The sequence below is a fragment of the Schistocerca serialis genome, chromosome 9, assembly GCF_023864345.2.
Source record: "Schistocerca serialis cubense isolate TAMUIC-IGC-003099 chromosome 9, iqSchSeri2.2, whole genome shotgun sequence".
Taxonomy (NCBI): Eukaryota; Metazoa; Arthropoda; class Insecta; order Orthoptera; family Acrididae; genus Schistocerca; species Schistocerca serialis.
This window is the reverse complement of record NC_064646.1, coordinates 427436210-427458533: the sequence shown is the minus strand read 5'-3', so window position 1 is coordinate 427458533 and position 22324 is coordinate 427436210. Positions and strand designations below refer to the sequence as shown.

The window sequence follows — 22324 nt, the reverse complement described above, 5'->3', positions numbered from 1 at the left end:
TTTATTGCACCAAAATTCGACTCTAGATTTTGTATTTTTCATTTTTTTGCGCGTAGTGCATGGTTTAATTTTCTGAAGAGATTACGAAACAATGTTATAAACTTTCTACTTGTCTATAAAAATCAGAAGGGTAAATAAAGAAAAATTGAAAATAATGACGAACTAGCAGATGGTACAAATCACTTATTCTATCTACTGTAACACGTTCATAGTTCCGAACGCGTTGTTTTTTCGTGACGTTTCGGCGCCATCCACACTGTCAATGTAACGTAATCGATTAGAGCAGAGATTCGACAAGAAGTACGATAAGAAACGAAAAAAAATTGTTGGCTATCAATTGTTATCCCGTTACAGAGAAAATGTAAATAAAATGGAATCTGAGATGTGATACTGTGCCGAAAAAGCTCATCACATCATCAAGCCAAATTTAGTTCCTGGTATCAAGCAGTTAAGCTGTCTGTAAAACGCCTATACAAAGTTTCACGGTACTTCTGAAGGTGATCTATATGTATCAGCTAAGAAACAGCACCCAGAATACGATTACTTCTGTACGGGCGAAAATGCAATGTCCCAAAATCACTTGACTTGGGCCGCAGGTGATATTGCGTACACAATTCTCGTTCTGCGCATCCCCGTTAATGTTTACAATCTATGGACGCGACTCGCGATACTACGCAGCAGCAGCCCGCATCGGAGGAACGCCTAGAAACTTTACTGGAAGCGACGTAACTGGTTCGCACAGGAGTGACATCAATACTACATCGGTACGTATCTCTATCGCATTACCTAGCGCAGTAGGGAGTGCTGGTTGCTCCACAGAGCTTGCTGTCGTATGATACACAGAGAAGGAAATTTGAAGTCATCAGATGTGGCTCGGAAAAAAATGTTTCATGTAGAGGATGCAAAGCTGCATACCTCTCGGCATTTAGTTTCTCTTTAAAACTTTTACTTTTTGAGTAAAAATTTAAAAACCACTGTTTTTGGATTCACGCGTGTACTTCGCTATGCAGCATTTCTCATTCGATTTTGAGGAAACTATTCGGTAAAAAAAATTGATTTTTTTATGTCCTGTAGTCTGACATCACCGTCTGATAATGAAATGCTTTTCTTTTTCGCTATTTCCCGTATATTTGTGATACTTTGCAAATAAGCAAATCACCGGGCTTATTTTGAAAAATCTACAATGAAGAATGTAGTCTCTGGCCAGTTTACGTTTGGTACATTTAGGTCACACATTGCCGCATACGAAATATAGCTAATGTATAGAAATTGTTTTTAATGGTGGAAGGAGAGCGAAACCTCTTTACAGTGTCGAGAAAGTACGAGATATGTGTTGGAGGTTGTCCACGGCGAGATTGGTAGCAACGAGGCACACGCGTCGATATTGCTACCAGCTATACAGAGTGTAAATTGCATGCTTCTCCCCTTCGTATGCTGCCGATACGACCCGAAACTGGAAACTAAAAAATATTACTTAAATGAAAAGACATTGGTACTCATCAGATGCTCTGTGTTTACAGGAAACTTCGTGATAGGCAGTAAAAGAGATATGAAAGCTAAATTTCTTTTACTTATGAATGAGCAGCTAGGTGAAACTGAGAGAGACACTCGCGATTTTCCTTATCATCCTGCGCTTCTCCCATTTTTTCACACACATTGTCTACCCCTCCACAGAGTTCACCACCCGCTGCTACACCATCGATGGAGAATTAGCTCTCTTCAAATGTAGCTACATTTATTTGCATACTCCTCAAGCTGAATCATAAGCTACTTTGTGAAACTGAACAGTTGTAGAAATACTAGCCTAGCTTTGTTAACTTGTAGCTGTTATTTATGTGTGTATGACATTGAATAAAGTTCCATACTAGATGGTTTCATAGCAGCACTTTAATGTTGTCTAACATTTGCATTAGCTCATCTAATTGTAACGAATAGCTTCTCAGCAGAAGAAGCTAGTCGAAAATTTGGGTCCAGTGTTGGTGAAACGTGCATAACACATGTAACTCGCAAAGATGTTGTAGTCATAGCATTGAAACTTAAGGTGGGAAGTGACAATTTTAGTATTCAATTATGTACGAATGCATGCTTTCGCGGCGATATCCGTTAATAAAACATTCTCGGGTTTCAAAACGCATCAAGTGGTTTACTGCGCATGAGCTTTCGGCAGATATCTCCTCTGCCATTGTCAAGTTGATGACAGTCATCCACTTGACAATGGTAGAGGAGATCTCCGCCGAAAGCTCGTGCGAAGTAAACCACTTGACACGTCTTGAAACCAGAGAATGTTTTATTTACTATTAAATTTATTGCAAATGACGAAGGAATTATTTAATAATTGTGTAAGAGTCAAATCCAAATGTTAACTATCTGGGTTATTACCATAAAACAAAACTTTTAGGATACTGATTAATGACAAAACATATAACTGCAAAATGTTACTTTATAATACTGAACATGAAATTTCTACAGAAGCTACTTTGTGGCATAGTTACTGGAGGCAAAGGGAATGAGCTCTTTGCTTGATCTGATATAACGCCAAATAGTGGTTGTAGAGTCTTGTACCATTAGGAAGCAAGGAGAGGATGTTGTTATGGGTGGCCGGTATCCTCTTTCTACAACACAAATGTACATGGGGATTAATAAGGTTCTTCATTTACATGACTTGAAGTTTTACTTATCTAAAATAGAGCCCATGTTTTGTGGTACAAGCTCATCAGTAATAATCCTCTTGCAGACTGATGTCAATAACGGTAATTTTAATATTACAAACTTTAGTCTCACTGATGGTAAAGTACACATCCTGCTATAGCCACAGATCTGGTCGCTATGTACGTGATGTGAACTGAGCCCTCTCTGTGATTATACTGACAGACGCCAAACTGGAAGAGTGAGTCTGTAAGTCGAGGCCGACCAATTGAGTGAGGCCCTCTGGTCAGCAGCGGCAGCCTAAATACTTGGCTGCCAAGAGGGCGCTGGCGGTTTGTTGCTTGTCGGTGTGTCTCTGGCCTCTCTCGTGATAGGCGTACTTGATCCAGCACCTACTATCGATCTTCGCCCTTCATCTTTCCCGACCGGTGTACTACCGACAGCTTAGACCAGCACAGTTGTCTCACCTATTAATAGCTGACAGTGTCTGACGTCTGTTAGATGACTGTCCGCTGATGGACTGCAAAAATGTACTGTAGCCACTGATGAGATTCTAATATCCAAACTTCCCTAATAGTCCGATGCTGCATTTATGCTCACCATCATATTTGTCATCAAGTGAGCTGAGTGGTTTTGCGGGGACAATGTGTGGTCCAGTACAGCACTTGTGATGATGTGCTAGTGAAGTCTGCTGTTGGAATTGAACCCAGCACTGCACATGACAAATTAATCTACAATTTGCCTTGTTGCACTCCATGTGAAGGTCTACCCTTCTCTAGTGATCTGGATTCGAATCTTCCTCCTCCCTCGTTCTAAAAATGCCTTGCCATTACTTTCCCACCAAGCGTTTAGAGAGCCAATCACCTGTTAAACTAATCTCCTACGTTCATTTGACGTTACAGAACAACTGACCAATCGGTGGTTTTTGTGAAACAGCTAGCCTCGCAACACAGTCCTCGATAAAGCAGAGGGCCGGGCGAGAGGTTACTTCCAGCACTTCGCACATTCTTACTCAGTGGTGATCGCATACAGAAGAATATCCATAGTTGGCAGATCGTATCACAAGGGCGAATTCGACACACTGCGGACGCCTGACTTCGGACGAACCGCCGCTTCGTTCCCCAAAGTGAAGGCAGTTTTGTGACCCCGTGTAGCAATGCATAGCGCCTGGTCAGACTCGGTCACTGTTCAGGTGTTCAGGCTGCAATTCTCAGAGGGACACTATAGGGGGATGCTTCTGTCTAGCTACCCTGAGGAGTACCGTTAGCCTGTCATCACCTCCCACGAAGCCCATGGCTTGCTACCAGATTCAAAAGGAAAATTTACCGGCACCAAGTTACTTGGCGTGTTAATTAGAAAATGAAAACCGGCTTGATCCTCCATTGCATAGTTAATGCTATATCCACATCTATGTAATCTACTACTTTCTTACCTCATTATGCAACAGAATAATTATAAAAGGTGAATGACTATGGAAAGAAAGAGGCTAAATGGATTGCTATTTTTCAACTGAAACAACGTGATCCGTGCTGTCGTATGGCGATTCACATCGCGAGTGGCACTGCGTATCGTATCAACCACTGTGGGAATAGGAGTGTCGCACCGATAAGCCTCACATCGGGTGACCTTTATTGCAGCGTGTCGTATCGTTACAGTGTGAACCGCTGCCTGAGGGGGTAACATTTACAGGCAAGGACAGGGGTAGAAATGGTCTGCCCAGACCAAGTGTTCTCTGCCCTTGGTGGACAATAATGGCAACACCTTGGCCATACCTTGGCAACTACATGCAACTAGGGATGCTTTAGCTGGAATATCGACGTTTCAGTATCGATACTGAACTCTTCAACACATCATAGCACCGGTATTAAAGACAAAATGTCTAGATTTGATGTTGACCAAAAAAAAAAGGCTACTTGTTGCCACTGACAAAAGATTTTTGGACATATAAACGAATCATTTCCTGAATTTGACTCATAAAGACACCACGACTTCTGAAACATGGCTGTGACCAATATTCAAGTTCAGGTTTTCGAGATATCTGAAAATATGCTTCAAAAACTGCAACGAAAGGTGTACACACGTCTAAAGCAACTGTGTACTTGACTTGTAAAGAAGCACAATCTTCTCGAATAGGTGAGAATGGAAGCCCCTTAAATCTGCCGTAAGTCATTGTATCTTTGCGCAACGTGTCATCGAGAGGTGCATTCAAGAGGATTCCGAAAAACCTATTTGAAGTTACTCAGAACTACTTCAAAAATAAAATTCAGAACAATCACGATGGATTTTTGGACAGGCACACTTCAGTGCAGAAGTTGTTTGGGAATTGCCATTCATTATTTTGATGTAAATTAAATGGAAACGCCCAGTCTTCGTACCTGTGAATCGTCAAGATCGCTATTTCGACCATATCACTACAGACTTGTAATGAAATGGCAAATGCTGATGGAGGAGCCAATATGGTTAGAGAAGTAGAAATAACATTTGGAAGAAAAAGTCGTACATAATGTTTTGCCCATGTGCATAATTTTGTCTGAAAAAAAAAAAAAAAATCGTCTGGATAGATTGACAAACTGCCTGAGTTGATTACTGCTGTAAAAGGGTTTATAATGTGGTTTAAACAAAGAGTATTTGCAGGTGACGAGTTAAGAAAAGCATGAGACCCCAAAATAACTCAAGAAGTATCAAGTAGATGAGACTTAAAGTTCTACATGGTTGTAAGATTTTTGCAGCTGCGTCCAGTGATTAATAATATCGTTAACTACCATACTTACGGGGCATCCATGCTAACAGCCATGGATATTGTAGATTTGGCGGATGTTTGTGACATTTTACGGTCTACAGAAGTAGTCACTAGTGAAACCTCCTTAAAGTAATATCAGTAACTATTATGTTGATATCGAAATATCTGGAACGCAACCGATGCAGGCTCTTGGAGCGGATGTGATAAATAACGGCGTAACAGAAATCAAAAAGCGCTTAATACTAGCTGAACATGTTAACATATAAGCCGTATCAACGTTGCTTAGTCCTAAATTCTTTCGGCGGACATGCGATAGATCATCATCTACCCTACTTTACAGAACAGACAAGCTTCCGAACCCCACGTTCTCTTAAGAGTCGTGGACGTCCAACCATTTAGCGCCTAGTGGTAGTTTCATTACAGTAGCAGATGAACAGTCGACCAGCTTCGCCGTTTCCGAGGTACTCGTCCACATGGTCCGCGTAATAATAATTTGTCCTTCGTCGAAGTCGCATACCTCAATGGAATTTCCCCTTCTGCAGCCCGTATCTTCCCTACGGTGATCCCCTGTCCTTGTCTAGTCCGCTTACATACTTTTGTTACTGCGTCAAGTGCGCGCAGTGCCACCAGGTGGCATCCAACACTGCGGTGCTGTGGTCGTAATGCTTTGGCTGAACAGTGTGGAGAAACCAAATTTGATTTATGGAGCATTATGAAATAGAACAAGAAAACAATAACTTGCAAACTGCAACATAAACTGATTTATCATCAAAATGTCGTCATTATATGACAGAATGCCTTCTTGGTCTTAAACAAGATTGATCAGAAGTATGAAATCATATCATCAGTCCTCTACCTATGAGCTACAAAAAACGGCACTTAAATATTTGAGCCAAATCGTCAGCTTCTGAAAGTCTGTTCTCAATAGCAGGAAATGTTCTCAGTCAAAAACGCAATAGACTAAATGGGAGACGTCTCTCAACAATGTTATTGTTGCTGTCTGTGGACAAAAAGGTGTAGTATGTATAATGTTCATTATTGTTGTTTTTTATTGATTAACAAATTTGGTGTCAGATTTATTTGGATGTTGCTTTTCGCGTCATTTTATAGGTTGAGTCCGCGATATTGTTACAAACTTTCAGGGACGATGGAGAAGGATAAGTGTACCAATCTGATGTAAAGGACCCTGGTCCGGAAAAGGTCGAGTCGAAATTTACAACCGAAAGTCTGATAGTTGATACATGTACCGGTACTGTTGTTGCTAAGATTGTAGTGTAGACAACTCTTTGGCTTGGTTCTAAAAGGGCCATTGTCATTATTTGTCAAAACTGGTTTTATTGGTGTACGCCATATAGTTTCACGTGCTCTTCATAGTGTTAAAACGGCCAATGCCTAAGCCACATAGGATGAGAGATCCTGGGGTTTTAAGATGTGAGCCCCAAAGTGTTTTATCAAGTTTCCAATCAGCATAAAAGGGCCAATCTTGACATTGGTCCTCCCTCTTATTTTACATTTGTTGTAAAAAGGGCCAATGTTGACACTGGCCTTTTTTGTTGACAGATAGTTTCAACAATTGAAACAGTGTTGTGACACTGGACTTAAATAAGAGTTGATCATTTAACAATTCCCCTAACCATCTGGCGCATTATTGGTGAGGATCCTAGAAAAACTTGGTGGGCACAAACATCATGTTTCACAGAGGCAATAAGGAAGAGCTTGAGGTACAATCTGCACCTGAAGTGTCACCGCTGAAGTCGTCACTTTGCCTTGAAGGTAAGTTTACTAAAATAAACTGGTATCAGGAGCATTTATCCCTAATTTTTCCAACACAACGCCATAAATTGACTGGTATCTCTACTTAATGTCAATCTAAAATTTTATCAACTGCCTATTAAATTTATTTCATTTTTATTTTCTTTAAAGTCATTCCAGTACCTGTACAGAAGGAAATGATGTTCGTCATTATTGCCAGACGTAGTTCAAGTTCTGAAGAAGATGTTTTTGAAGATTCAGATGAATATGTTCCAAGTGGTGGCGAAAGTAGTGGCGAAAGCAATGACGGCGGGAATATAGCTGTACGAAAGACAATTAAAAGATCTTCAAGGATTGAAGAAATTGATCTAATTCAACAGCAGCCTGGCAATGAAACAACAAAGATCAGTGAAAGGGGGAGGAAGAAATGTGATCCACAGGATTCATCTAGAAAAAGAAACCGAAACGAAAAATTATGGGAGAAGAATCGGAGGAAAGAATTGAAAACTGCAGGAAAGGAATATGTGACGTCAAAAGGGAAAGTTATACCTGCTAAAGTTCTGAAATCATCGTACAATTGCAGGAAAAATTGCGGAGGAAAAGTAAATGACGATGAGAGAGAGAAAATATTTATAGTATATTACTAATTGTCCTCAGAAGCTCAAAATCAGTTCATGGCTAATAATGTGTCTGAGCAAAAGAAACATGTGGAGCGTCTAAGGAACAAACCTGAAGGAACTGTAAGTAGGCAAAAATATTCCAGGAAGTAATTTCTTTACAGTCCTTCTTTGCGGACTAAGGTAGAAGTATGTCAGAATATGATCTTTAGAACATTTTCTTTAACACAAAAGAAAGTAAGAATAATTGTGGAGAAAAGACGGGGCTCTGAAGCAGGAGTGTGTTCCGAAGATGGACGTGGTAAACATTCTGATCATCCTAAAGTTCCATCTGACGACATTGATTTAATAAAGGAACACATTAATATGTTTCCTTCCTACGAAAGCCATTATTCTCGATCTCATTCTGCTAAAAAATATGTATCTCCAGACTTGAGTATTCCAGGAATGTACCAGCTCTATCAAGAAGTTTGCAAAACCAGAGGTATGAAGTCAAGAAGTGAAGCGTGTTATCGAAGAGTTTCTGTGACCTGTTTCAATCTTAGATTCCACAAACCAAAGACTGACACTTGTGCAAAGTGTGACAAGTATGTCATGTTACTCAAGAATTGTACTGAGGATGCTGAACGTTGTAAGGTTGAAGTGGAGCGACAGCAACATTTGGATTTAGCCCAGGCTGCTTACGATCAGAAAGACAGTGATAAAAAGAAAGCTGAGCAGAATTCCAATGTAGTAACCCTGGCCTTTGATTTGCAGAAATGTCTTCTCACTCCTATTCTACGCTGTGGCATTTTACAAAAGACAACTTTCGAACTTCAGCTTGACCATCTATGTAAAGAGACATAAAGAATGTTCTCCAGTATATTACATTTGGAATGAAACAGTGGCAGCAAGAAATAGCTTCTTGTCTGTATGATTATTTGATGAAACTGGCCGACGAAATTGTTGAGGTACACCTCTGCAGCGATTTGTCTACTGGACAATACAGAAATATTTTTATTACCATCATGTTTCTGGGTGGAAGAATTCATGATTCAGGGAAGACATTTGGAAATCAACCACAAGTTTCTTGTAGTTGAACATACTCACTTGGAAGCTGACTCAAATCATGCAGCCATTGAGAAGACAAATAAACAACAACTGTTGAAGTAGAACTGCCAAGAGACTGAGCCAAATTATTATGCATGGTTCCCCAAAGGCCACCCATAACTGCAATAGAGTTGGAACAAAAGGACTTCTACAACTTTAGAGACTTGAAGAGAAGTCATTATCTGCAAAAGAAAATTAACACAGAAAGGTATCCTTTGTCTGGAACTAGATAAAATGGATGAAGTATCACTCAGGTATGCCAGGAATTGTCTCTTGCAAACACAGTTACTCCTTAGAAGGACCATTCAACAGATCTGAACAGAAAGAAAACTCGACGTTTGCCTAAGCTAAAATTTGCACCTATTTCTGATGCCATCATACCCATTTCAGAAAAGAAAGGACAAGGGATCGCCTTCGATACATCAATGTAAGCAGTCGTCCATTCTACATGCACTTCATCAATCACCTTAGAGCCAATACACAGTCAGATGAAAGAGGTAAACAGATATCTTACGAAGGGGAGGATGAGGATAGTGATGATGACGGAAACGAGTGATATATTTTTTCTCTCCCCTTTTAGTATCAACCGTAGTGTATGCAAATTATTTATCTGATATTAAGAAATGTGAATAAACAGTCCCCCTCCCCCCTGAAAGCGAGACCGAACAGTGTTTTCACGATTTACAGTGATAAAATGTGGTTTTTGGAACATTTATCAGTTGCTATCAGTTATTAAATATTTGAGGCATGAATAAAGTGATTTAATTAATGAATAAAAGGAAATATTTATCTTAAAATTATCTGTTTCTGGTTATTCAGCGTACCTGACACTGATTCCAAAGGGCCAATGGCAAATAATTTAAGAGAGTTCATGATGTTAAAAAGGGCCAATGTCCTCTTAAGTCCTTCAATTTTGAAGTTGAAAATTCTAGAAAAATGTTTCAAATGGCTCTGAGCACTATGGGACTTACCATCTGAGGTCATCAGTCCCCTAGAACTTAGAACTATTTAAGCCTAACTAACCTAAGGACATCACACACATCCATGCCCGGGGCAGGATTCGAACCTGCGACCGTAGCGGTCGCGCTGTTCCAGACTGAAGCGCCTACAGCCGCTCGGCCACTCCGGCCGGCTGAAAATTCTAGAAATTTATTATTTAAAAATAAGCTTTAGTTAAGTTGATTTACTGTAATGATGGTAATAAACAGCACCAAATATATTGTTAATAGTTGTCAGAAAACGACAGAAAGTATTCAGAAGCTTATAACTTAAAACTAGGATTCTTGACATTGGCCCTTTTACAACCAAGCCACAGAACTTTCAGAGGTATGGACCAAAACAAGTAAAACAAAAATCTCGTAAACATGGACTCTGAAATGCATGTCTGAAGAGCTATGGGCATTGGTTCAGTAGAAGGCATGCCTTTCACCGTAGCGAAGACAAACGAGCGCTCATGGCTCTTAAGGTATATGCATTTTAGAGTCCACAATTACTAGGTTTTTTCCTTATTTTAGTCCATACTACCGGGTGGTTATAATTTAAAGTGCAGTCACTCCTGGACGTCCAGTGTGGGCTGTAACCAGCATTCGGCAGTGAAAATTGGTAGATACACCGTCCCGTCGACGTCTCCGGTGCTCATATTGAAGAAACAGTGTAAGTGACGGTTAATAACAAATCAACATTATGCCTCTCTCATTTGTTTGACCTTTACTGCCCACGTCCCGTTTCTAACCCATTACAGATGGAAACATTTCTACACGTATTTCTTGCATTCACAGCGCCAGATTTGCACCTGGTGGCCAAAACAATTTTGTCCCTGCGTAATTCGGATCCACATTAACGCACTAGAATATCTACCAAGTTTCGCTGCCATGCAGTAATTATAGCTCATTCTCGACCTTTGTGAGTAGCTGCACTTTAACTATAACCACCCTTTATCTCCTAAAAAAAATGTGGGAACCAAAGAGCTTGTAGTAGAAGAGATGTGTTTCACAGCATCGGAGATGGACAGGGGTTCACAGTTCTTACAGTGTGCATTTTAGAGCCCATGCTTACTAAGCAACTTTTCGTTCGTATTACCGCCTCTGAAAGTTGCCTACCCTCCATTACCGACACATGTCTTCCACTGTCAGAGGTATCAGAACGATTTTCGTATATCTTTCGACTCGGTCGTTTCCGGACCAGGGTTCCTTACCTCACCTTGATACATTTCTCCCTTCCCCGTAATTCCTGAAAGTTTGTAACATTATCACAGAATCACCGTCTATAAGTTCATCAGTTAACATCGACGGTAAAAACATCGATGTTCTGGAGTCGATTATTATCGGCCATCGATTTGTGTACGCTAATGACGAATTCGAAATCTACATCGATGATTTGTCAACATCGGTACGACCATAACTGCAACATCCTGCCCCATTGGCAACACTGCCTAACCATAACGCAATGTTGCCATGTACTGCACCCGTGTTTTCCCTCAATCGCTCCAGGCAAAGGCCGGGATGGTTCCTTTGAAATGGCATGGCCGATTTCCTTCCCCGTGCTTGACACAGTCCAAGCTTGTGCTCCATCTCTAATGACCTAAATGTCGACGGGCTTCCAGGGCCAGTGTTTGTGTCTTTGTGCTGTTCATTTTCGGAACACAGCCTCAGACAAGCTTAGAGACAGAAGTGATGACACTTTTTGCAGGACCTGACCATCATTTTGCAAGACAATGCTCAAGAACGTACAGTGCAAGATGTTAGTGATTTGTTTGACTGATGAGGCTGCTAAGTGCTATACCACCTACTGCATTCCCCTGACTTAACCCCTCGTAAGTTCAACTCGATTTTTAAACTGAAGGAAACGTTTCGCGGCGTTCGCTTCAGAACTGCTACAAATTCATCGGGCAATAGAACGCGCCGCTCGAACTGTCAACACAACTGGCACTGCTAAGAGTATCCTACGACTTCCACATCTCTGGCAACGGGTTATACACAATGCTGGTGACTACTTTGATGGTCAGTAAAACTTTGAAACACGTATCTATTTTGCACGAGCTGTAAATAAATAGGTGCCATTATTGAAGTTCCAACCCTTGTACATACTGCCATATTGGCATCGATGTCGGCGTTTTCCCGCTACGAATGGTTTTCGGAGACACTTTTTCCCAAATCATCGTTTACTCGTAACTCGATAACGGAGTTTCGGGCGAAGTTGGGATACAAAAAAAGAGGAAGCATCCCAGGAAACATTTTTAACAGAATGAAATAAATCTAAATCGATGTTTTGAAATTTCGCTCCCTTCAGGTAGCGGTCAGGTGACGTCACGAAATGATCATTACGTGGATACTTATAAAGAGATCGGCTTGATCATCTTGTTTGATACTGCAACAGCTTTTGTCGATGTCTCCAGCACTGGAAGGTGAAACATTATGCAGAGATACATGCCTTGTACCACGGCCTAATGCAAATACACTACTGACCATTAAAATTGCTACACCAAGAAGAAATGCAGATGATAAACGGGTATTCATTGGACAAATATATTATACTAGAACTTTTGTGATTACATTTTCACGCAATTTGGGTGCGTTGGTCCTGAGAAATCAGTACCCAGAACAACCACCTCTGGCCGCAATAACGGCCTTCACACGCCTGGGCATTGAGTCAAACAGATCTTGGATGGCGAGTACAGGTACAGCTGCCCATGTAGCTTCAACACGATACCTCAGTTCATCAAGAGTAGTGACTGGCGTATTGTGACGAGTCAGTTGCTCGGCCACCATTGACTAGACGTTTTCAATTGGTGATAGATCTGGAGAATGTGCTGGCCAGGGCAGCACTCGAACATTTTCTGTATCCAGAAAGGCCCGTACAGGACCTGCAACATGCGGTCGTGCATTATCCTGCTGAAATGTAGGGTTTCGCAGGGTTCGAATGAAGGGTAGAGCCACGGGTCGTAACACATCTGAAATGTAACGTCCACTGTTCAAAGTGCCGTCAATGCGAACAAGAGGTGACCGAGACGTCTAACCAATGACACCCGATACCATCACGCCGGATTATACGCCAGTATGGCGATGACGAATACACGCTTCCAATGTGTTTTCAACGCGATGTCGCCAAACACGGATGAGACCATCGTGATGCTGTAAACAGAACCTGGATTCATCCGAAAAAATGACGTTTTGCCGTTCATTCACCCATGTTTGTCGTTGAGTACACCATCGCAGGCGCTCCTGTCTGTGATGCAGCGTCAAGGGAACCGCAACCATGGTCTCCGAGCTGACAGTCCATGCTGCTGCTAACGTCTTCGAACTGTTCGTACAGATGGTTGTTGTCTTGCAAACGTCCCCGTCTGTTGACTCAGGGATCGAGACGTGGCTGCACGATCCGTTACAACCATGCGGATAAGGTTCCCGTCATCTCGACTGCTAGTGATACGAGGCCGTTGGGATCCAGCACGGCGTTCCGTGTTACCACCCTGAACCCACCGATTCCACATTCTGCTAACAGTCATTGGATCTCGACCAACGGGAGCAGCAATGTCGCGATACGATAAACCGCAATCGCGATAGGCCACAATCCGACCTTTATCAAAGTCGGAAACGTGATGGTACACATTTCTCCTCCTTACACGAGGCATCACAACAACGTTTCACCAGGCAACGCCGGTCAACTGCTGTTTGTGTATGAGTAATCGGTTGTAAACTTTCCTCGTGCCAGCACGTTGTAGGTGTCGCCACCGGCGCCAACCTTGTGTGAATGCTCTGAAAAGCTAATCATTTGCATATCACAGCATCTTTTTCCTGTCGGTTAAATTTCGCGTAGGTAGCACGTCATCTTCGTGGTGTAGCAATGTTAATGGCCAGTAGTGTAAAGCAGAAACGGAACGTAATGACAAAACTTTTTCGTCGCCGGAGTGACAGTCCTCTTGCAGACGCAGTGATTCAGGGGAGTGGCTAGTGGAAGAGAGGGGTGTACGTCCGCAGCGCTGTGGGCCACGCTTCCCCCACCCCGCGGCAGACACCCCTCCCGGCGAGTAGACTGCTGCCGGTAGCCGCAGTCTTCAGCAGTGCGGTCAGCGGCACCTCCCGCCAGTGCACAAGCCGCGGCTTCCAAGGACGGCCAGAGACCAGGTACCAGCCATCGGGCGCCGCAACAGCAACAGGTGCGTACGAGCGCTTCGCGTGCGGTGCTTAGCGGCTGGTGAACCCAGCGTCCGACCTCACCGTGCGATTACCTTACTGTGCCATTACCGCGCCACCTGATCACCGTGCTTCATCTGTTTACGATGTCCGCTCTAGGTAGCTGAGTGGTCAGCGCGACAGAATGTCAGTCCTAAGGGCCCGGGTTTGATTCCCGTTGGGTCGGAGATTTTCTCCGCTCAGGGAGTGGGTTGTTGTGTTGTCCTCATCATCATCATTTCATCCCCATCGCCGCGCAAGTCGCCGACGTGGCGTCAAATCAAAACACTTGCACCCGGCGAACGGTCTATCCGACTGGAGGCCCTAGTCACACAACATTTACATTTATGTTTACGATTTGCCGAGGGAAGTATTACAACAGCTTACTGCTGAATTCGTACGAACGTAATGCGATTCCACTTCCGTCGATATCGCATCCACTGTTTTTTGTACACAGAGTGATTCAACTGCCCCTACCGTCATTTTTTTATGCAACCTGCAATGTTATATCTGGCATTCAAAAACAACGCGCGCGATTTTCTTATTCTCTCGTTCGCTACACGCCAATTGTTAGTCGTACAGAAAAAATGAACAGTACCATTTTTGTAGCAAATTTAATGTACTTATTTTTTTACTCGGGAATGTTTTCGCTGGAGGCCACGGATTTCAAGGTACCAGGAGAAACGTACAAAAGCGACCTTCAAGCGCACCTCCACCCCCACACTCATCGCTCAGCTGTCTTTCTAGTATGCTTCCTCCCACAACTGTACAACAATTTCCGACTGCGCGAACTATTCCAGATATCGACATTTTTTTGGTATTTCTTGATTAGGTTGCTATGCGACCTGCGTAGCCCGCTATTTAGTTAACATTATTAATTTAAACGTGACCGCTAGGTTAATGAAAGAAAAAAGACTTTTGTAAACGTACGCTAAAACTAATTGCGTTGACAATTCGATCCAAACTTAACTCTTACAAGCATAGTAACTTCATTGTCAGAACGCTTGAAGAGAAGAACGATGTAATTTTTTATTTTGTACTGTTATAATTCACAAAATTGCTAGGTAAAATTTTTCACAAACATTAGTTTTACAATTTGTAAGCTCTCGATTAAGCCGGTGATGTAATAAAACAAGTCTATGAAGACCATTAAACGTCGAACGTGGGAAACAATTCATACAGCCGCAAATTTTTGTACAGGTATAGGAAAGGGTGCTACGAACAACATACTAGAAATACTGACTGGTGGCAGCTGAGTGTAGGAGTGAGGGTACGTTTGAAGATCACTTTTGCGCGTTTTTCTTCAGTAACTCGAAAACCACAGCCTCTAGCAAAAACGTATCCCGTTACCATATCTACCTGCATTGATTTCCTACGAAGAAGGTCCTGTTCATTTTTTTCGGTAGGTGTAATAGCTTGCGTTTAGCGAGTGGGAGAATAAAAAAATTTTGTGCGTGGTTTTCGAAGGCCATATATAACATTTCGTGTTGCTGAAAACGGCAATGGCAGGGGCAGCTGAAAGAAAAGTGCACATGTGTTCCGAAGAACGCATGGTTCATTCTGAAGCAATTGGAGGTAGCAGCATTGCTGGTTACGTTTGAAACCTGACAGATCACGTGCATACCAAGGGAAAACAACGAAACGCTACGATACGGTATGCAAACGTGAAGTCAATGGTAGGGAAAAGAAATCTTTGACTTGACGGTGCAATTCTCAGAAAGTGCGGTGTATCAGTTTGGGAAAACTGCGTAGGAGACACATTTCTGCATCTACATTCCGCAAACCAGGATACAGTGTGGTGAAGGGAACTTCTCGTACTACTGTCCCAGTAGCAAAATGAGCATAGTTTCCTGCTCACCTCCATCCACTGTTGACTACAATATTTGTGGTGTTAAAACTTAACAATATTTTAATTTCCTTATTTTTGCGTAATAGAGGCATATTAGAACGAGCAAGTGCAAGTACAAAAACAAAGTTAATGGTTTGTACTTAAATTATACACTAAAGTGCCAAAGAAACTCGTATAGCCATACCTATTCAAATCCAGAGATATGTAAACGGGCAGAATACGGCGCTCCGGTCCGGAACACCTATATAAGACAACAAGAGTCTGGCGGAGTTGTTAGAACGGTTACTGCTGCTAAAATGGAGAGTTATCAAGATTTAAGTGAGTTTTAACGTGGTGTTATAGTTGGCGCACGAGCGATGGGACACAGCATCTCCGAGGTTACGAGGAAGTGGGGAATTTCATAAGTGTACCGTGAATATCAGGAATTCGGTAAAATATCAGATCTCCGATATCGCTGCGGCCGGAAAAAGATCCTGCAAGAACGGGACCAACGACGACTGAAGAGAATCGTTTAACGTGACAGAAGTGCAACCGTTCTGCAAATTGCTGTAGATTTCAGTGCTGGGCCATCAACAAGTGTCAGTGTGCGAGCCATTCAGCGAAACATCATCGATGTGGGCTTTCGGAGACGAAGGCCCATTCGTGTACCCTTGATGACTGCACGACACAAAGCTTTACGCCTCTCGTGGGTTCGTCAACACCGACATTGGACTGTTAGTGGCTGGGAACAGGTTGCCTGGTCAGACGAGTCTCGTTTCAAATTGTATCGAACGGATGGACGTGTACGAGTATGGAGACAACCTCATGAATCCATGGACCTTGCATTTCAACAGGGGACTGTTCAAGCTGGTGCAGGGTCTGTAATGGTGTGAGGCGTGAGCAGTTGGAGTGATATAGGACTCCTGATACGTCTAGATACGTCTCCGAAAGATGAAACCTACATAAGCATCCTGTGTGATCAGCTGCATCCATTCATGTCCATTGTGCATTCCCACGGATTTGGCAATTCCAGCACGACAATGCGACACCCCACATACCAGAATTGCTACAGAGTGGCTCCAGGAACACTCTTCTGACTTTAAACATTCCCCCAGACATGAACATTATTGAGCATAGCTGGGATGCCTTATAACGTGCTCTTCAGAAGAGATCTCGAGCCCCTCTTACTGTTGCAGATTTATGGGCAGCCCAACAGGATTCATCTTGTCGGTTCCCTCCAGCACTACTTCAGACATTAATCGAGTTCATGCCACGTGGCGCTGCGGCACTTCTGCGTCCTCGCAAGCTCCCTACACGATATTAGGTAGGGGTACCAGTTTGTTTGGCTCTTCAGTGTAGTACATGTTTACTGAATCGTGAAGTTATTAGTTGACACACTGTCCAGTTGTGTGGTCCATCTTCTTGCGAGACGAAGTCGAGTTTTAATTTTAAAATATGAACTACGAAAAAATACAGATATTGCAGGCACGTTTGTCTTGACATCCAGTTTTAATAAACATTAGAAATTACACTTCTTCTTGACAGCACAAATCATGTTATAGCGTGTACAAACCGACCATTTCTTAGCGCCACAATAGAACAGTGGAGTAAGAAGAGTGGTAAAACAACTTGTACTACATAGATCTTACAAAATATCGACTTTTTACTCCCAGAGAAACTTATAAATGATTAGTTGTTCACGTAAGAAATGTATTTTAAGTTATTTTTCAGAAAAGTTATGGAAGCATTAAATTTTTTCATAAAAGTTTTAAACGTCAATGACTTCAAATGCGATTACAGCTTTGACATACCTGGAAAATATAAAAATAACTATGTTTTCTGAAGGATAATAAAATGTCGTGTGACTAGGGCCTTCGGTCGGGTAGACCGTTCGCCGGGTGCAAGTCTTTCGATTTGACGCCACTTCGGCGACTTGCGCGTCGATGGGGATGAAATGATGGTGATTAGCATAATACAACACTCAATCCCTGAGCGGAGAAAATCTCCTACCCAGCCGGGAATCGAAACCGGGCCCTGAGGATTGACATTCTGTCGCGCTGATCATTCAGCTACCGAGGACGGACAATTTTATGTTAAATTTCATGTTTAATTTGATGCTTATAAATTTATAAGACCATTTTAGTTATGTTGCCAAAATTATACTAAATGCAAAATTGCTATTTGTATTTTATTGGACTGTGTTGTAAATTTATCTGTGTATTTATCTGTGTACGAGATACTCGAGTGTGTAACAAAGAAAGGCGAGTGAGTAGTTCCAACACAGCGGGAAGAACAACTGTCAGTATGTCAATTTTTCTAATTTTCTCATCATAGTCATTTAGGCGAGACGTATGTGAGAGGAAATAATCATAAGTTGCACAACTCTTATTGGAGCGCACAGCCTCGGAATTCTAAAACTAAACCCTCTCTATGACGCGCAACGTCTCTGTTCGATTTCGTTGAGCTTTTCCGTAAGGTAGTCGCGTTAAGCAAAAGAAGCAGTGACGTAGAGCGCCGGTCTTTGCTGAGGTCTCTTCTGCCCTCTATCCCCATCTGCATCTGTGTCTACATGATTGCCCTGCAGTTCACAGTTAAGTGCCTGGCTCTGATCTGTCTTTATTTTATAATGATGATCATTTCTCCGTATGTAGGTGGGCTCCAACAAAATATTTTCACGTTCTGAGGGGAAAGTTGGTGAGTGAAATTTCACGATAAGGTCCAGCCGCAGCAGAAAACGCCTTTGTTTTAATGGCAGCTGTATCCGTGGCACTCTCTCACCTATTTTGCGATGATACAATACGAACTGCCGTTCTTTGAACTTTTTCCATGTCCTCCGTCTATCCTATCTGATGCGAATCACACTCAGCGTAGCATTACTTCAGAAGAAGGCGATCAAGCGCAGCGTAAGCAATCTACTAAAGAGTAGACCTGTTAGTGCTATCTGGTAAGGATCACAGACTGAATAGCAGTACGGAAGTATTGGCTGAAAGAGCGATTTTTCGAAGCCTCTTCTGTCGTGGATCAATAGAATTTATTTAAGATTTTTTCAATGAAACTCAGCCTAATATATGCTTTCCTACAAAAAGTTTTATGCGGTCATTTAATGGATTTCTTCGCCTGGTTACGTTACATTATTTACTTTCAGGGTCAACTGCCAGTTCCTGTAATAAACGATTATTATACTGCATTTCACATGTCTCCTGACTCTCCAACCTTTGTATAGAGAACAGTGTTGTCGGCGAATAGCCTCACGGAGGTTGAAATGTTATCCATCAAATTGTATATATACAGGGCGTATGAGGTGGAACAGTCAGTGTTCAGGGATATGACAGAAACCATCACTCCAAGCAGAAAAGTCTAATAAACATGGGCTCTGCTGAAAAGCAGATCTTAAGAGTTTTGTAAAGTTCAGTAAAAGAGATGTGTTTCACAGAGAAGTTGAACAAGTGCTCATAGCTCTCAAGATAAGCTTTTTAGAGCCGATGTTTACTAGACAATTTTTTCTTGTTTTTGTCTGTATTACCGAAAACAAAAATACAGAAAACAAAGAGCTTGCAATAGAAGAGATGTCTTTTATGGAAGGCAAGGCGTTCGATACAGTTCCCCACAGTCGTTTAATGAACAAAGTAAGAGCATATAACAAAGTAAGAGCATCAGACCAATTGTGTGATTGGATTGTTCCTAGATAACAGAACGCAGTATGTCATTCTCAATGGAGAGAAGTCTTCCGAAGTGATTTCAGGTATGCCGCAGGGAAGTGTCGTAGGACCGTTACTATTCACAATATACATAAATGACATTGTGGATAACATCGGAAGTTCACTGAGGCTTTTTTCGGATGATGCTGTGGTATATCGAGAGGTTGTAACAATGGAAATTTGTACTGAAATGCAGGAGGATCTGCAACGAATTGCAGGGAATGGGAATTGAATCTCAATGTAGACAAGTGTAATGTGCTGCAAATACATAGAAAGAAAGATCCTTTATCATTTAGCTACAATATAGCAGGTCAGCAACTGGAAGCAGTTAATTCCATAAATTATCTGGAAGTAGGCATTAGGATTGATTTAAAATGGAATGATCGTATAAAGTTGATCGTGGGTAAAGCAGATGCCAGACTGAGATTCATAGGAAGAATCCTAAGGAAATGCAATCCGAAAACAAAGGAAGTAGGTTACAGTACACTTGTTCGCCCACTGCTTGAATATTGTTCACCAGTGTGGGATCCGTGGCAGATAGGGTTGATAGAAGAGACAGAGAAGATCCAGCGAAGAGCACAGCGCGCTTCGTTACAGGACCATTTAGTAATCGCGAAAGCGTTACGGAGATGATAGATAAACTCCAGTGGAAGACTTTGCAGGAGAGACGCTCAGTAGCTCGGTACGGGCTTTTGTTGAAGTTTCGAGAACATACCTTCACCGAGGAGTCAAGCAGTATATTGCTCTCGCGAAGAGACCATGAGAATAAAAAAAGAAAAATTAGAGCCCACACAGAGGCATACCGACAATCTTTCTTTCCACGAACAATACGAGATAGGAATAGAAGGGAGAACCGATAGAGGTACTCAAAGTACCCTCCGCTACACACCGTCAGGTGGCTTGCGGAGTATGGATGTAGATGTAGATGTAGAAGATGAATGTGTGCTCATAGCTCTTAAGTATGCATTTTAGTGCCCATGTTTACTGCACTTTTTGCTTCGAATGATCGTTCCTGTCATACCATGAACATTGACCATACCTTCCGAGACATCTTGTATATTGAAAACATTATTTACTGTTTGAGGCTATTCTCAAGTCTCAAGGAAGACGTCGAAGGAATCGATGTTGTTCTCGTGATATCTTGTTGGTATATCTAGAGAATCAATATTCGAGGTACAGCCGGTTGCACATTATCTCTGTCATATATTTAGCGCAGGAATCGTCAGTGTATTAGATTGTATACAGGTAGTAATTTTTTCCTCCCTACGTATGTGAATGGATTACGACAAGTAGTGTCTAATATAGGTAGAAAATACTCCCCACTATTCACTCTACAGCTTGACTATCGTCAAGGATGTGAACAGTTCGGCGGATAATAAATTCTCAGATCATCACTTGATCTGTTTTTATCATGAATATCCCTTTAGAACTATGCCGGAAAAGTTACCGCCAACTTCAAGGCACTTTGCAGCTCTTGCAAGGCGATGCTATGTTGTCAATCGTGGTTAGCGACTCCAGTCCTCGTGGGCAAGAGTACTGAATGATGCTTGGTAACAATTAGTTCCTTGTGTGTAATACTGGCCTTAGACTTCGGCCTGAACCAGTCCACTGGGAATAATGTAGTGGAGGAAGGTCGTGTAGCGTCGGTGGTCACATAGCAACGCCGCCACGCCCAGCTTAGGTTTCACTGGGGAACTGCATCACTGGTTTGGATCCCGCTGTCCTTCCCTTCCTGCCGTCGCTGCCTAGGAATCATCCGGAACGTACTCCGGCAACAGAGTCTGTGGAGTTTGCGTAAACCGTACTCTACTTAGGTGGTCGTCTACACCAATCGGATCAATGAACCGTCGCTTATTCCGAACCTTTTCGTTGAGTGAAAAGGAAACCTTATCTGATTTTTCCTTCGCTGCTTGCATAATATGACGATGATATTAAACAGGAAACACTTTCCTAATGTTCTGCAAAATCACATTAATTTGTTCACGCATTGGCTTTCAGCGCCTTAGGCCAGCGTCAGATGACAGTTGTATGTCTCATACGCGGATAAAAAATGACATATGACTTACACACATAATAATTATACAGTAGATACAAAAAGTACCGAAAATGGTGACTTGTGGACAGTTTGCAAATGAAAGAATTACATTTTATGTCACGGAGAAACTCTAATATCAACTGAAAAAAAGAAAAAAACCGGATAAGTGCGTATAAGACTCGTGCTTTGGAGGTTCTGTAGAAACTTAATTATCTATATAGATAGTTCTTGTACAGGTTTTGATGAATGAGTTCGTGTGTGTCAAAATATGTTACATAAATGGCTGTATCTTTTGACTGCATTGACAACCACCAAGAGACCGTAGAACAATATTTGACGTATATTTCAACTTAACACCTCTACTCATCTCTTGAGAAAAAGGGGGTCTAAAGAGACGTACAAACAGACGGACCACCAAGTGATCCTGTAAGGCAGTTGCTCGTCAAACTTTTTTCCTCAGGAGCCAAGACTGACATTAAGGGACGTCACTTCAGGCCGCATATGTATCGATCTTGTTATTAATTGCTAACCTATATAAATGAGGGTGTTGTGAGCCCCCAGTAGATTAGCTACATTAAAGGCACAGTAAGCTGGTCAGCGGCCCCCAACTATCGATCGTTAAAAGTCGGGACCATTTGGAACACGTCGCGTCGGCTGTTCTCTGTTTCAGACACCCTCAACAAGACCAAAGTTATGACACTGAAATTTCATGAAGATGTGTTGTCTGTGTAAACGGATGATTCATTGATTG

General features: G+C 42.1%; 1 protein-coding gene across 1 annotated transcript in view; it reads left to right on the top strand.

The window, feature by feature from the left end:
* Positions 1 to 13942: 13942 nt before the first annotated feature.
* Positions 13943 to 22324, top strand: part of LOC126419760 (lysosome membrane protein 2) — a 667863-nt gene continuing 659481 nt past the window's right edge. Inside the window, exon 1 of the mRNA XM_050086935.1 lies at positions 13943 to 13996. The gene's annotated coding sequence lies outside the window, so the exon portion shown is untranslated. The remainder of the gene's footprint in view (positions 13997 to 22324) is intronic.